Here is a 17,788-nt window from a genome sequence, read left to right as displayed (position 1 = left end):
CATTGAAAACCTTCTTAAAACATTTCCCATACTTATGCTGCAATAGGGGAAGATTAGGTTGGTTGATGATTAAAACTGACTGAAGGAGGCTGAAGTCTGCAAACTCACTGTCCTTTACAGATAATACAGTAGCATGAGTGGATGTAGAGAAAGGAGTGCCAGATATTGGAAGTGAGTAGGGCACTCAAATTCTATGCCCTATCTTTTTAAACCCATTTCTTCACTTACACACACACACACTTTAAAGTGTATATAATGCTTCTGTATATATACACCCCCTCCTAAGCGATGAGTCATCTTAGAAAGTAAATGTAAATCCTTCTGTGGTCAGTTCATTAAGTACAACATTTTTCAGATTACAGGATAAACTTTCAGAAGGGCTGGGACCCAGCCAACCTATGAATTGCAGAGGCAAATCTGGGAATTTGTACTTCTGATTTCAATTATAGGTACAAACTGTGTTTGTGCAAAAAAATAAAAAAGCTTTTGTTTAAAGTCTTGTCATGTAGCTTTTCTCAAAGGCACAAAGGTGTTCAACTGCCATTAACTTTTAATGGGACAAGGATGGTGAGGTAATATCTTTTTATTGTCGCTGAGAGAGAGACCAGCTTTGGAACTTACAGAGAGATCTTCTTCAGGACTTTTAATGGAAGTTGAGTGCCCAACTTTCATTTGTACCTCTGAAAAATCTTTCTCCTTAAATCCCTATCCTACCAAAATTTAAGCATGTGCTTGATCTACATACTGTGAGCTACTCGGATTGAAGTCAATGGGATTACTTGCATGCTTAAAGTTAAGCACATCTTTTTCTTTGCAGGGTCTGGGGCATGGCTTGGAAGAGTGGTTGCACTAGCGAGGGATACAGTAATATGGTATTTTATAGACTTTGAATGAAAGAAAATCCTAGTTCTTCATAATTTCTCGTATCCTGCAAGTTCCTTTTTTAGGGAACCAAGTGTTATGTAACAGCACTTACTCTGCAGGATGAGAGCAATTTTAAAGGCCTAGTATTGTGCAAACTGAGCCAATTCACTTTGAACAAACAACAAAATATTGTATTAAGGAAGAAAAATAATTAAATTTGTGTTCAGTCATAATTGATGTGATTTGATTACTATGATTGGTTACAAGCTAACTCAATCCAGTAAACTTCAGGTATCAAAAGTGCATACCCAGGCATAGAGGGGCTTGGTTACTATGGTGATGAGGACCTAGTACATGAGAGTGCTTTCATAATAAATACCTAAATAAGATGGATAGGCTCCTGCCTGTTCCAGTTCCTACCCCAGAGCAGGAGGAGAGAAGTCAATAGGAGGGGAAATTATTTGTATTTGTTTTTGGAGGTTTTTTTCAGGAGCCTTCTCATCATTCGTATAATTTCATTCTTGAAATTACATCACCAGCCAACCAGCCTTTCCACCTTCATTTTCTTAAGCAGCTGAATTTATGGAAGCAAAATTACAGTTTGGGGATATGGATCTAATCTGGGAATTAAATCAAGTATTAGCCATCAATGTTTCCAAGATGTGTAATATAAGGATGAAAATAAATAGGTGATATTTAGCATCCCTGTAGGTGGGGTATTTCCTAAATCATATCTTCTGTGTATACACAGAGTTTGTATTCCCATTATTTCTATATACTTTGTCAAAGCCAGAAAATTGATCGTTAACTATTGAATTATTTGCCAAAGGTCAAAATCCCTGCTACAGTATCTAGAGATATATTTAGACTAGAAAAAATATATTACAGTCCATTTATATAGCATGTATTGTTCCATACCAGTGGCTTTTGAATTCTGAACAAACAATTGTAACAAGAAGCAGAGAGACCAGTATAAGAGAGTTTTTAAACAGGCAGAATTTTAAAATGATATTCCGTTACAATTTCACAAAAGGACTCCTGTGTTCGAACAAACATTTCAACAATAGTTTATCACTGCCCTCCTTGGTCACTTCTGAGACACTGGGTGACTTATGTGCTACTGTTTTTCTTAGTTTAACTTCTATGGGCTCAACAGCAGCAAGGTTATGTCTTTGTAAAATGGCTTCAGATTTACTCCAACAAATCTGTTATCTCAGATGTCACAGAGGCCTTTGTGCTTATACCATTGCTCCTTAAACTGTGAATGTTTCCTCGTGATTAGTAGATTCATTCACATAGGTTTAAATTTCCTTCCTATGCTGAAGAACCAGTAATTAGTCTTTAACATTTCTTCGACCTCATATTGTATGGGGTTACGCCAGATATTTCCTGCAAGCCATGTAGTTCATAGACAATCACTTTAGACAACCATCTCATTTACTGCCTTCCACAGGAGTGCTGATTAAAATTATTGCTGTAATAGCAGTCTGCATAGCACTAACATGGTTACAGAGGTGTACTGGTTGAGTTTGGGTTTAGGACACTCTTTCTGCCCAGGGTGGATGCAGACAGAATGCCTCAAGAAGTAGTGAAGAGAACATATTATACAGTGCTTCTAAGTACTATTGGTGCTTTGGCTAGGTGATAGAAAGCAGATTTCAACACATCAGAGAGGAATGAGATTCAAACAGGAGAGAATGTGTCTAGGGCCTAAGGTTTGTTGATCTATGTAAATGGATTTAATCTTTGTCAAAGGTACTGGATTGATGGCCCTACAAATCACAATTTCTCTATTTCATCCATTTATTTCAATAACAGAGATATGTCTGTTCAAAGATGTAGGCTGCCTGCTACCACATCCAAATCACACGCAACATTATGATGGGTCTAGTAGCACCTCAGGGGAGGCCCTGGCAGCACCTTGGCACAAGAGCTCCTTGAATACAGTCAAGAGAAGACAGAATTTCAGCCGTTCTTCCAAACTCCCCCTCTCTGAATTGTTGTCTATTCTGCACTCATGGAGTCCCTAGAGATTCTTCACATCCATGGAGTTTCTGTATCCTGCCTTCATGGCTGGTGGTGGGTTAGGGCTAATTCTCATGCAGCCCACCATCAGCACAGGACTTGAATTGTCCATCTCATTCACTGCTAAGGCTGAAATTCACATATTCAATTCCTGTAAAAATAGTTGAATTGTAATTGTCATTACACATGAGATCAGTTGAAGTCAATGGAAACAAAATGCTTCCACAAATAGTATTTTAGGAGTGCACTTTTGGGTTAAATCTTGGGAGCGTGGGTTCAATGGAACTACTCCACGTGTAAAGTTAAGCAAGTGCCTAAATTCTTGCAGAATCAGGGCTATAGTCTCAATGCTGTTTCCTCGACAGGATTACCATAGCTGAAGATGGTAGAGATCTGCCTACAATACATCACTTAATTAATGAAAACATTAAAGAAAAAATGAACCCCACTGCATTTTTCTCTTAGGTTTACTAAAACCGAATTCTACAGTTCAGCGACAAAGAGGGTATTAAAACAAGTCAATTCTGACACTTTCCTTTTAAGTTACTGTTTGGTGAAAAAAATCTCTGGCTCAGAAGTAGCTCCAACTCTTTTCTAGACTTAGCTGTAATTGATCTTGCTTATTGTCTTAATACCAACTCAGCTCTGTTCCCTTCATTCCTGAATTAGAGAGATAGGATAATTCATCCCAGTTTACTTTCCTAGCAGTGCCATGGTGTCACCTCAGCATCCAAAACTGTTTTGACAAACACATCAGTGCCTCTAACTAGGAAAGATAATGTCCATAAGAGTAACTTTGATATAAGAACAGAAAAACACATCCATTTTTTTATGCAATACAAATGTGACTGAGTCTCCTGTAAGAGATATCCCAAGAGTATAAGCTGAATAATAGAAAAATCTAATTGGCTTCTTCAATGAGTTAACTAGTATCTCCAAAATAGACCGAAGAAGCAAGAAAGAATGAATGGTGGCTCAGAAGTAGGTAAGACAACATAAGTCTTGCAATGTCTGTTTCAGGTGGGTTATGTAAACAGAATCATGCGGGTGTTGCTCTGGGGGTGGGGGGTTGGTATTTGTTCATCCCCTGCTAGTTTGCAGGGAAGGGTTTGTATAAGAGCTTCCCTTGCCTTCAGCCAGTCTTGCCTTTAGGAGGCCATGGTGAGAGTCCTACTCTGCCCTGGGCCAGATGCCTCCCTTCCAGGTGGCTAGAATGTTTATAGATGGGAATGGCTGTCTCTACTTCTGTCCTATCCAAGCTCTTCAAGGAGTTGTCAAGTATGGATTTGTCTGACAAAGAAAAAAACCATGTAATGGTGTTAAATTAGCCACCAGAAGGGGGCCAAATTGTTTAAAGAAAGTTTTACATTAGTAATACCTAGATAATTCAAATGCATGTAGTATTTTATTCAAATGAGGGATATTTGTGTGTTGCTCTTGATCAACAAAAGCAAGGGATTGAGTAAAGAGCAAACAATGAAAATGTTGCTACCTGTAAGCTTGTATAGGTCTCAGTTGCTAGTACAGCTAGGCAAAAAAATGCAGATTTGGTGACACCAACCTGTTTTTTGTGAATCAGTGTCGGTTTTGCTGAACTGTTTGTTGAAAAGAAGAAACTTTCAGAAAGTCAATGTTTTATCTCAACGTTTTCCAAATGAAATGCTTTCATTCAAAGCAACTCTTTGTTTAGAAATCTCCAATCTCTTCTAAATTTAAAATGCTCAAAATCTGAACAAAACAATTTGTATCAAACAAAATGAAACTTTTTTGGAACTGTCAGCAAATCAAAAAATCAGATATTTGCAAACCTCTGCTTGTTAGGTCATCTATGAATTTCTTTCCTGTAGTAAAGGTCTGTAGAAAAGAAAAGGAGCATAAACATGAAGACTGAAACTCGCATGACAATACTCCTAACCTGATCCTGTATAAACACTAATTCTCCTTCTTTTTCTCTCATGTTACCAGAGTTACATACTTTGACCTTTTTAGAATGTGACAAAATCACATTAGAAACATAGAAGGAATTATTTATTCTTGCATATTTTTTGTGGGAAGAGCATAAACTGTAAAAGAGAAATGTGTAATGCATGTTAAAAAAATAAAACTGGTAGACTAGGAAAAAATGTTGTCCCAAAGAGATTCTGTAGTAAAGAAGCTGCTGTGCCTGTTTAGTGCATAGAAATTCAGAGCTGGATATTTCTTAGTTGAAGAGGGGATCTCTGTAGAGTGATTACTGACTTTATTTTTATTAAGTGCAGAGTTCATGCTCTACCTGATAGCAGATTACATTTGTTAATGTTAAACCATGACTTTCCTATCCATCTGGAGACTACCTACCATATTTATTTTCTAAATAATTCTGGTCCAAGGATTCTGAAAATGTTTGTATATTTTGGAAGAGGCATTGGACAGAGGCGATGACAGCATGTGGTCCTCCTCCTTTGATGTAAGTAAGAGCAAAAGAGGTCTGTTACCCTATTGACTTCCCTGCTCCTAGGGCTTTCTTCCAAAAACCCTCACCTCCCAAACTATTGAAGTGAATTTAGTACTTCTGAAAGATGACATGTGTATAGCCCTATAAACATGGTCTACTGGATAGGGAGTTGAGAGACCCAGTTTCTATTCCCAGCTTTGCTACTGTCCTTGAACAGTTACTTCCCCTCTCTGCCTCTGTTCTCTCTCTCCACTCCTTCACTTTGTCTTGTTACTTTAGATTGTTCATGGCAGGGGCTGTCTCTTCTAGGGGTATGTGTGATGGAATGAACCCCTGTATTCAAACCCTACACACGATTGTAATAAACTCTGTATAAAGTATGCCTTGCAAGTTACCATTTGAAAATTCATAATTTGCAGATCAGTATCATCCTGATGAAATGTGTGACAACATTATATGTAAAGTTATAAGATTCCACTGTATGCAGTTGTTAACATATTTCAAACTGAAGCTGGCAAACAGGTCTGTCCTAAACAAAGGAATGTGTACTCTGCTTAATTTGCATTTAAGCAGTAAGCAGTTATCAAGCAGGAAGGGAAACAAAGAAAGCTCAAATAGGTGAGAGAAAAGCAGCAGCAAAAATCCTGCCCCATAGACTTTTTTTTCCTGGTACCTAGCTGGAAATGTTTTTTCAAGAGGTGGACTGAAACTATAAAAAGGAGGAACAAAAACCCTTAGGCACACACCCCCTTCTGCCTATTGATTCACTGCATCTGAAGAGACAAAGTAAGCAACCATTGGACTGGAAAAGGGGTCCTGACCTAAGAAGTTTGGTCAGTAAGACTGCTGAAAGCATGTAGTGAGAAAATTTTGCTTTGAATTTAACACAGTTTGTTAAGTTAGGCATCAGTAGCACTTTCTCTTTATTTTTCTTGTAAGCATTTCCAGCTTTTATGCCTCATTACTCACCCAGTACTCACTTAAAATCTGTCTCCTTGTAATTAATAAACTTGTTTCATTGTTTTATACTAATCCAGTGTGTTTAAATTGAAGTGTGTGGGAAAGTCCATTTGGGGTGGCAAGATGTGTGCATGGTATTTCTATTAAAGAAATAATGGATTTCTATTGTCCAGTAGAGGTCAGAAGTACAGGATGTACTTTTCTGAGGGAAAATCTAAGACATGGAGTGTGTTGGGGTCACCCTGCAATATAACCGAAGCCTGCAACCCAAGTGTGGCTGGCAGGCTGCAGTTACACACCAACACTTAGGGTGGCTGTTTGTGAGTGGCCCAGGTGGAAACACCTTTACCAAGGCATTGTAAGGCACCCAAGGTTGCAGAATAAGGATGTGTCCCAATATGGACAGTGCCTAACCAAATGGGCTCTGTTCTCCATTGGGGCCTCCAGGTGCTATTTCAATACAAATAATAGTAAGCCTCTGTTAATCTATAGAGTACATACAGCCTGGGCAGTAGCATACAAGTATCCATGTACACCCTGCCAGTATGTCTCAACTTCTGCCTAGAAGGGCCACCCCTATGAGTAAGAGAATAAGTTCAGCCTTCATAACTCTGTGGAGGCTCCCCAAATGCTAACGGAGGCTGTTAAAATTCAACCAAGGGATATATAGTTGTTAAGTCAATGGTAGTTTAGACTGAATAAGGAATGAATAAGGATTGAGCCCATGGTCCGAGTGTGATTAGAAATGCTATCATGTGCCAGTAACTTCTTTGTCATTCTAGCCCAAAGAGAAATTTTATTAGAAAGCCAAGGGTTTCAAGCAATCACTTTGGAAGTATTTTAACTCGGGAAGATATAGAAAAATGAGCCTAAAATGACTTTGTGCTTTCCATTTTTATCAAATCAATACCAGTTTAAAGAGCTGCATGTGTAGAGTTTCATTACCTTTAATTCCCAAATCCAGCTACTACCCTGCCATTCCAGTTCTTGCCTGATGAAATTATTGTACTCTTTATTGGACAAAGTTATCAGAAGCCGTGGGGGTAAAATTTGGAGAGGCTGTTATTGTGATAGGATTTGTATGGATTATTTCAAACCACAAGAAATGTTTCTTTATTATTTATACCTACACTTACATCTTCTAAAAATTTACAAATATGAAGAGCAAAGCGCAGTAATCTTATTAGGATAATTCAATATCAACTTTACTAAGGCTCCATGTCCCAAAATAATCCATCTGCATCATGTTAGCAAGTTGACTAATATGATACTAAAGGTACTATTCTTCTCCTTCTAAGTCATGCATGTGTCTCCCTATCTTAGGACACACTGGGAATTTTCCATAGGCATTGGTGCATAGCCTGCACTTGTTTAGTGTATAAAACGTCTTCTGATGTCAATAACAGTTCTGCATGCCAAATTACTACAAATTTTTATATAACAGGGTATCGAGCAGAAGCAAACATTCAGCTCTAAATGCTGATCAGTTTCCAGATTCCACTGGGAACAATAAAATATGCTCTGCTTAGACAGAGTGCCAGTGGAAGGAGTTTAATGTAGGGTAGAGTTTATTGCTATAACCAAACTTGGATACAAATAACATCTAATTTTCCTGTCTCATATAATCAGAGAGAAGGATATTTGGGGAGGGCTGAGGTGGATATTGGCAGTGGAGATTTGTTTGGGCCCTGATCCTGCAGACTTAAGTTGCTTTACTTTATATTCTGATATTGGTCCCATTGAATCAATGGCATTACTTGCAGTGTGCGAAGTTAAGCATGTACATACGCCTTCATAAGATTTGGCTCTTGATTTGTAATATTTAGCTAGCAGAAAAATGCACTGCTGTTTTGGTGGTGGACTTTTAAATAAGTGCCCATGACAGTCATTTATCATGTGCTCTTTAGCTTACGTCCAGATATACCAGGTAATTCTAACTGATTTATCTTGGATGTCTGTTTGGTATCTATGTAAAATGGCATTTTTTTTTTCATTGAAAGGTTCAAAGGCAACTAATGATAAATGGAGCTGTAATGCAACATCAGTTTTTAAGCAGAACTCCCCTGATGGCAAAAGGTAGTGCTGGTGACCCAAGTCTGAGTTAATTAATTTAGTGAATAATCAAAAGTCAAGAAGCACAAGTCCTAAAAAAGTAAAATGATGTCTCACATAAATGTATTCTGTTTATTTTTTTACATATAGTAGTTTGTATCATTTATAATAGATGATATACTAGGCTAGGTCCAATGCAGGGTGTGTACTGTAATGATGAAGTCTCAGTAATTGCATTAAATCATAGCTGAGAGATGGGGGGTGTGGGTTATAACTATGCAGATTAGCAAGGTTCTGCTACACCCCAAAAGCAAGAAGCCTGAATAAATTGCAGGATTTTCAAAAGGAAAAATCTTACATCCTAATCCTGCAAGCTGCTGTAGGTGGGCAGACACCTGCATGGAGCTTCATTGGAGTCCTTAGGGCCTCATGCTTGCATATGCATCAGCTCATGCAGAGCAGCTAGCAAGATTGACGGTTAGGCTTTGTCTATACTCAAAGTTGCAGCACTTTAACTAAAGGTGTTTCTTTTTAAAAATCAATTTAGTTACACCAGTGCACGTTCCTGAATGGAGACTCTTCATTGGATATGGCTGATATGGCTTAATTGGATATGGATGTGGCTTATAAACACAGTTACTCAATACAAGGCAGATTTGAACTGATTGAAGAGTGTCCACACTCAGGATTTTTCACAGGCTTGAATAAATAGGTTTAAAAATCAGTTTTGATTTAAATTGATGCAGCTTGGAATATAAACATGGCTGTAGTCATTTATTTATGTGCATGACAAGAGAAGCAAAGGATGGTTTAATCAACTGTCTGCCTCTTAAATAATTCTAATTTCCTAAAACCCAGGCTTCATGTCTGCTGAAAAATTGAGACCTACTATAAATGTATTTAAAAATGGAACACTCTTTGCTTATACAATATGCAATATTTCTGCTTTTCAGCTAGATATAGTCTGGAAATAAAACTGACACTGAAAAGCCCCCCAGAAAGCAGAGGTGCAAAATCATACCTCCCCAAGCAGCCTCCCATTTGAAAAATGCACCTTTCTTTCAGTACTAAAATAAATATAATACTCTTAATAACCTAAAGCCTTTAAATTACATCAGGTGGAATAAACCATAAAATACTCACATTCAGCTAGGAGGACTAAAGTGGCTAAATAGCATTTACTGAGTCAATTAATTCTTTTAGCCAGACACATAGGCACCGTATATAGCACTGTACCTTCCTTCTATTGATCCATTTTGGAGGGTTGCATGAAACAGGCCAAAATGCCAACTATAGCACCTGGACCAGCTCCTGCCGGAAGATCAGACTGTAGGTTACATTTAATTGACATGGCAGATTATTCTGAGCAATCCAGCTCGACTCTGTGTTGCTGGAGTAGACATATTCTTCATCTTCATGCTCTTTGGACTGCAGCTATAAAAACTCCAGGCTACGTCCCTAACTCAAATTTACTGTACATTTCTAATACTACAGAACTCTAAAATTCTGCAGTATGTCACTGTCACCTCAGCTGCCAGACTCTAATGCAGGGATTCATCTTGGTTATGTTGTTCTTATTTCTTTTGCACAAGGAAAAAATATTCACCAGTGTAGAGATAGAAAGAGCAGTCAGTGGCCAATGTACATGAAAAATTATCTATAAATACAGACCCTGATTGACTGGGGATGAAATAATGTGATAAAAATCCCATTTTGAATTGTGCGATTGCGCCAGGGAGTGCAATGCCAGGCCAGTTCTAGGATTCTACAGGTTGTACAGTTTAAGCTTTACTTTATTTCTCATATACTCCCTGGAACATTGGAAAAGTGCACTAATCTCTTTGGAAAAACAGTAAGCATGATGGTGCTGTCACGTGACACAGCTGGACTTGACTGTGTACACTCAACAGTACTGAGTTTATTACACCACCCTAGACTAGACACATTTTTGTCCAAGGGGAGGAAAAATGAGACAGACTGGAAGAAGTAAAATGTAAATCTCTGGATTTTGTCACTTCAAATTCACACTGTTTACAGTGAAAGTTTTACTGCATGTTTCTATCAGGGTCTGCTCTTGCAGATTTAGTCATCCTTGCCATATGTGGTCTTTCTTCTGAGTTGGCAATGAAACCACATGGTTTTTGCACTCCTTCAAGGGATAGTTCAGTGTATGAATATTAATTGTTATGCTGGAGGAAGGTGGCTCTCAACAAACACTTGTTTGATCTGTGTGTACAGTCACGGAATTTGTTAAAGCTGATGGACATAGCCACCTTCCATTCAGGCTAAATGAGGGAACAATTAAATGTTCCTTTCTTTAGTGGTAACTGAAACAAGGGAAGCCAAGGCCCAAAGATTAAGCTGAATATGAATGAAGGAGTTGGGGATTGATTTGCTTGCAGCTGTATGTACATGTGGAGGTCAGAAGCAGGCAGAAAGCGGTTCAGGGAAGCAGGAGACAGTAAGAGAAGTGCTTGTAATATGGCCATGGGGGAAAAGTCAAGAGAGAGAACTTTTTGAACAGAGAGTTGGGTGGAAAGGCAGGCTTACAACTGTGAGTGAGGAAACTGCTTCCTGTTGTCTCTTACTATTGTGTTCAGGGGAGTGGGACTCTGTGTGCGTGTTCTTTGTAAATAAATAGGATTGCACCAAAGAAATACCTGACTCATATAATCAATTTCTTCTTCTAAAAGAAACAACCCACCAGTTCACAAACATTGGCCAACCACTTGAGCCAAAAGGGGTAACAATTTGTATGAGAGGAGAGCATTTTTGTGGGTTTGTGTTACCCCAGCATGTCTTGCGATGTTCTATCTGGTATCCCAGATGGCCTCAGGTTCTGAAATAAGATGTTCATTACCAAATTCCCAATTCCTGGACTCTTCTACTTGATTTCTATTGTCAGGGGTCTCTGCCAGGGCATTTTACCATCTGCTTATGCTTTCCTTTACTGCGTAAGGAATGTGAAGCCTGATTCTCAGAACTATTGTGCACCTGCAGTGACTTCACTTGGATTGGGGCTTGATCCTACTACAACAGAAGTTAGTGGCAAAGCTTGCAATGACATCAGTGGGCAAGACTGGTGGGTTTTTTAGCTCAAACCTAGGCATGTATTATGCTTCAGCTTAGCTGAGAAAGCTTTGAAATTGTATGGAGTCTGAGTCAAAGCACTGGGAATAATTTTTTCATATTGAGTTTTGTGGTAAACTTTAGACATTTTACATTTGTAAATTTCATTATAGAGTGTTTGTAAAAGTGTAATAATCACTGCATGCAAAAGGGGCCCTTATTATCCAACAAAATGTGTCTGATGCAGGAATCCTGTGTGGGATGTCATGTGTGTGACGGAGAGAGAGAGAGAGAGAGAGAGAGAGAGCAGATAGATTGAAAAGACGTGCATCTCAGTTACACCAGCCTGCCTTTATTCCATACATAACTTAAGAGAGCACCATGCCTTCAAGTTCCCAGCTTGTGTTAGTTCTTGCCATAACTTTAGTGTTACCTAAATATAGTAAAATTTTATGAACAAAGACTCCATATACAAAATCGTCTCATATAAAGCATTGTAGCCCTGCTCCTTCAGATCCAGCCCAATGTAGTAGCCCAATCCAATCAGGAGAGCATCACTGGAAAACAACTGTACTTACTTCTGAGAAATAGTAGATACATTGAGAATGACCTTTCAGGCCTGTAGCTATTTCATAAATGTGCTCTCCTAAGGTACTCTTATTCAAGTACAGGCATCAAGATTTGTTCTCCCACTGGTTCTGCAGTGTATTGTTCATTGACAGGTTAGTGCAATTGATGCAGTTCCTACTGGGCCGCTACTTTAGAAAGGTCATGTAAGCACTGACAAAGCCTGTCACTTGGCTTTTAAAAACAGTAGGAATCAAATTTTATCAGTAACTATGACCAACAAAGCTACGTGAGATGTTTTACAGTTTAATATTCTATTACAGATTAGAGCTACTGGGGAAACTTTGAAAATTTAAAACAAAAAACCAGACATGCTATTTAAGCCCAAAATAAAAATATTTAGCAGTCTAGTCTCTCAATATTAGAGTAAGATTGCCAACTCTCCAGGATTGTCCTGGAGTCTCCAGGAATTAAGATTAATCTTTAATTAAAGATTATGTCATGATAAACCTCCAGGAATGCATCCAACCAAAATTGTCACCCCTATATTAGACTTTTATGGATCATGTTATGTTCTGCCAAAATATGCTTTCTGAAATAAGTCCTAGGAATTAGATCAGGATCTAGTAGTCATCATTTAAAAAAAAACCCAAAACCTCTTTTAGAAATGTAACCCTTCTCCCAGGCAGAGCCAGCAGCAGCAAAGGGCCAGGTTCTATATCTAGGGGTTCCTGTCAAGATACAACACCAAACCAGCTTGAGCCCCCACCCAGTCACCTGGGAAATCACACACTATCCCCTGGGTGCCCCCAAAAGGCAATACTGCCCCTCTTGCAAGCATGAGTATGAGTGTAGAAAGTAACCCTTTTAATAAAAGGAAGGCAGTAACAGCACTGGTTTGGGAGAACAGTGCAAACAGAATTCATGAACACAATGAGCTGAACCATCCCCCTCCTCCAGAGTACTCGTCTTTCACCTCTCCCTTCTTGCTTTCCCCTGCCCTGCTGACCGTCATAGTTGCACTTTCCACCTCTCGCTTGTGGGGTTTCACCAGTCCCCTCTGCTGGCTCCTGCCACCAGCCAGTTGTGGGCTTGACTGGTCCCTTCTGCTGCACCTGCCCCCTGCAGGCCCCCTCCGCTGCTGCTTCTGCTGCCTCCAGGCCTCGCCGAGTCCCCTTCGCTGGCTCCCACCACTGACCGCTGCTGGCTCCCGCCATCTCCGGGCCTCACCAAGTCCCCTCTGCTGGTGGTCAGTCTCTCGAGGTTTCCCAGTTCCTTTAGTGATTCCAGCTCTTAGTGAGTTTCAGCAGTCAGCTTTCATTCATGGGAAAACCTTCTACTGACACAGGAGCAATGTCCCTGATTTTTAACAAAACAAAAGATTCCAAAAGGAATCATTAATTTTACCTTTTAACCATGGGAGGAAATCCCATGGTACTGTACAAGCCTAATGGGGAAACAAATTAAAAGATGACCTGCAGTCCTTTTATCACCACCTTGGCTCCCTATGGGTCAATTTTGTTCTCCATGGGGCATCTGAGGGTCCACTTTGAAAATCATCATTCATGATCAGAAAGTTATCTTTCATTATAATAATGGTAATGGGCACTTATTACAAGCTTCTATGGAATGAGAGAAATGCCAGGGACTAATTGTATGCCATATGCATGCTGTAAACCTCAGGAACTGCATCCGCAGATGGAAGTTTAGAAAACCAAATATACAGCAAGATGCATATATTAATTTAAAACCAGTGACAAAGAGGCATATATTTAAAGGCACAGGTTATTTTGCTCAGCAAAAAAAAAAAAAAAGAACCAGGAACAGGTGAAGCTAAACTGTGAAATTAGTATTTTGAATTTTCATTGCGATCACACAAGAGTAATTGTGAACGAATGTTAGAGGAATTAGACACATGCTTAAGCAATTGTTAGGTTGATTTGATTTGCTCAATTTAGAGCTTAAAAGTAAGGGTGCAGCTGGTATCACAGAGAAAAATAATAATCTGCTACTGGAGGCAGAGAAAAAGGCTTATAGAGTGTATTACTATAACAGGATTGATAATTAAGAACTCTTTCTTTTTATATTCAAAAGAGCAGTGGGTTTTTCCATATATGGATTTGACCAAAAAAAATCAAAACAAACCTGAAAATAACTGAATCTAGCATTACCTCTGCCCTTCTGAGGAGCCTAAAGAGGATTTAGAGCTGAAATGAAAGAACCATCTTGAATTTTAATCCAATTCATAAACTGATTTTTTTAAAGATTGATTTAGCTAACCTCTCGGGGTTTTTTGGGGTTTTTTTTTTTTGCCTCCCTATTTATCTTCTCCACTTCCAAACTTTGACCCTTCCTCCCTCTTTTTGAGCTTGTTCTAAATCCCATTGATTTCAGTGGGAGTCTGGAGGGAGTTTTTATTGGTTTCAGGAGAAGTTGGATCCACCTTTTCAAATGAAAAAGTCAGGTCAAAGTGGTCTCCAGTGTTCCAGGCAGACTGCTTTTTATTAATCTATGCTGATTCTGGTTGTGAGATCTGAAAGAAGAAATCACCCTGGGACTGATAGAACAACTGGAGAGCTATTGGATCTAGTGTGTCTTTTATATCAGAATAAGGGAAACAGATCAGACCTGAAGGTGAGATCGGTGGTTTTGCTCTCCGTCTAGATGGGAAAGGGATTAGAGAGGTAATATGAATCCAGACAAGAAAAAGCAGTGACTGCAAGAAGGATGGTTGCAGGGTGGAAGAAGGGAATTCAGAGGTATCAGTGGGGAAGGGAAAGTCCATATGTTTTGAGAGGTATCCAGACTGCTTGATTAGAGGAATTTTGCTTTGTTCATTGCCACTGCTATAAGGCATTCAAGTACTAAGGGTATTTTACAGAAATAACCCTGCTTGTCCTAGTCACTGCATTAAACAGCATGTCCAGAGAATTAAGGTCTAGATTTTTGTTTTCAGAAAAATATACAATAGTAGTAAAACAATGAAAGTTAAGGTGTAATTTTTTATGGATCTGAACAAAAATTGATTGTAGTGAATGTAGCTTTTTAGGTACCATCCTGTGATGAAATGATTCTTCATCAAAGAAAGCAAATCATTGCATCCATGTACAGAATTGGTGAGGCATAATACAGAACCATTGGTATCATAGCAGAATTATCAGGATCGTGTTGCTCTGCTGACATTTCCTGGAAGGAAAGTTTGCTGGGCTAGTCCACTTTGTGGGCAGAAATGAACAGCCATATTTGGTAGATTCTAACAACAGTATGCGCCTACTCTTTGGGATAAAATATTGCTATCAGACAAAGGTGTATATATTGGCACGTGGCTAGATGAAAGTCTAGTTCTAGGACTTCTTCAAAGGAGCAAAACATAGAATTCCATGGAAATTAAAAAGGAGTAGGGGGCAAGGGAGGGGGAAGTCCAACAATGAGCTGAGCAGGGTCAATTTTTAATTCAGACTCCCCTCTTCAAATATCAGTGTGGGAGTTGATGGGAACATTCAAAGGAATTATGCAGTATGGATGATCTTAAATGGCTATTGTATGTTTCTGTAGTCCATTTGAAATACAGCTGCAAGAATGTTTTTCTGGCTGATAATGGGGAAGCAAGGTTGTAGAAAGGAAGAAATCTGGAACAGAAAATCTCAAGGTGAACAGATCTACAAGAGACCTATTTTAAAGAAGCATTGCTAGAGATAACAGCATTTCACAAACAGTTATGCAGAACTGGGTAAGGTGTGTGCGTGTCTTCTGGGGGAGGGGGTATGGCATTGCATTTAATTTGAAAGACTATTTCCAGCCACGTGTCATCAAATCATTCCGGGCTAAATCCTACAGACCTGAAGTAAATAGAGATTTTAAATGTAGAGAGATTGGGCAAGACAGGATTTGACTTTCTCTGACTCAAAACTGCAGTGTTACCACCCTGAAATTTGCAAAAAAAAGTCATGAGAGCTGGTATTTCCTGTGTTTCTTAATGCTCAAGGTCCTAAAATCATGAGATTATTGTAAGACTCGTTTTTTTAATAAAAAAAATTAGGTCTGGTCTATACAAAGTGTTTTTACTAATAACTCTGTGAGGGGTATGAATTTTTTTTTTAACTGACATAGTTATACTGGTACAAACCCTAGTGTGGATGCAGTTCTACCAGTATAAAAATGCCTTATACCTCTTTCTGTATAAGTATGTTTCCAATGAGTGAAAAGCACCTTTATACCCATATAATTGTATCCATTCTAGGGGGAAGAAATGGGAGTTGTTGTGTGGAGACAAGCTTTAAGTTTCTAGTCCTCATTGTAGCAAAGGAAACCTTGGAAATGTACACAAGGCAAACAAAAAGAACACATTTGTTTAAAAATCTCATGATTTTGGGGGAGCGTGACTAATGATTTTTAAACATTTAGGTTGGTAATACTGAAAGCCGGTATCAAAACTTGAACATTGGCAGTCATATTTAGACACCTTAAATAAGTAGCCTCGTTTTCAGAGGTGCTGAACGGTGGGACGTTCTAGTGCTCAGCATTTAGAAAATCACGCTTAAAGTATGTTGGATTCCAATCCCCAAAACTGGAGCATTCAGAATTCGAGACTTTGTTTGAATAAACGCTTTCCTCATCATAAAAGGAGGATAAAAATGACCTATCTCACAAGGTGTCGTGTGATGTCATTGAAAGGAGTGGTGTTGGGGTGTGTACAACCCTCCCTGCAAATGTAGTGCTTTGAGATTCTTTGCTACAAGCTGCTAGGTAAATGAAGATACTACAATTAAAGTATTAAAATCGAGAGAGAGGATAAACATGATTTATGCTATTTGCTTTTAATTTTGACCTGACTTAAGTGTTTTATGACCCAATGAACCTCTGCTCCTTTGGATCATCATGTGAAACACTAAGATGGAGTGGTCCAGGTCACTGTCTTTTAAACTTTAGTCTAGAGCAATAGAAGAGGTTGATAGCAATAATGTATATAATCTACTGCTAAGGACTATGCAGCTTTTTTGCCTTACATATTAATTGTTTGCATTCTGTTAATCCATGTTAGCTATTACTTTGCAAAATTAACTATTATAAAAAACCTGCAGCTTTTAAAACTGTACAGAAAAATGCAAGTCGCAATATAAGGGATTCTTGTACTAAAGTGGCTAAAACTGCATTCTTGAGAGGTATCATTCAGAGCTCTATAACCTAACAGCTGCAAAAACCATATAGGCCATCTTTGTCACCATAGCAACACCAAACCAGGAGTAGCAGCTGTAAACTTGAAAATATGACTTTTTTTCAACCATTTGAGCTTCTCTCACAATACTAAAACCTTTTCCTGAACTTCAAATCATTGGGAGACTTCCCCACACCCAGCCATAAGTCTGTCTCTAAATGGGACAGCTACCAAAATTAGTCTATAAATCATCTTAATGATAGTTTTCAAATAATTCTTTACTGGATCAATTCAGATCATACAAGGTGGGACATTTTTTAGCCTAGTCACTAATAATAGTCATGTCATGGATTTATTTCAAGGATGAAAAGGATTTCCATAGAAAAATACCAGGAAATATGTTCAGCAAAATAGTTGCTCTCAAAATTTCAGCTTTCAGATTATATGATAGGCTTGGCTTCAAGTATCCAAGGACCTTCCTGCAGACTTTGTTTCAGAATTGTATTCATGTTTTCCTTAGTTCCAGAGGGGTAGTCGTGTTAGTCTGTTTTTAGCAAAACAGCGAGAGTTTTGTGGCACAAATTTATTTGGGCATAAGCTTTCGTGGGCAAAAACCCACTTCATTGGATTTTTCCCTAGTTGCCTTTGCTACAGTCAAATAT

Source organism: Emydura macquarii, unplaced genomic scaffold (assembly GCF_026122565.2).
Source record: "Emydura macquarii macquarii isolate MOO-44397 ecotype Brisbane River unplaced genomic scaffold, CSIRO-AGI_Emac_v2 contig_1348, whole genome shotgun sequence".
NCBI lineage: Eukaryota > Metazoa > Chordata > Testudines > Chelidae > Emydura > Emydura macquarii.
The sequence above is the reverse complement of the archived record's forward strand: the minus strand, read 5'-3'. Positions refer to the sequence as shown.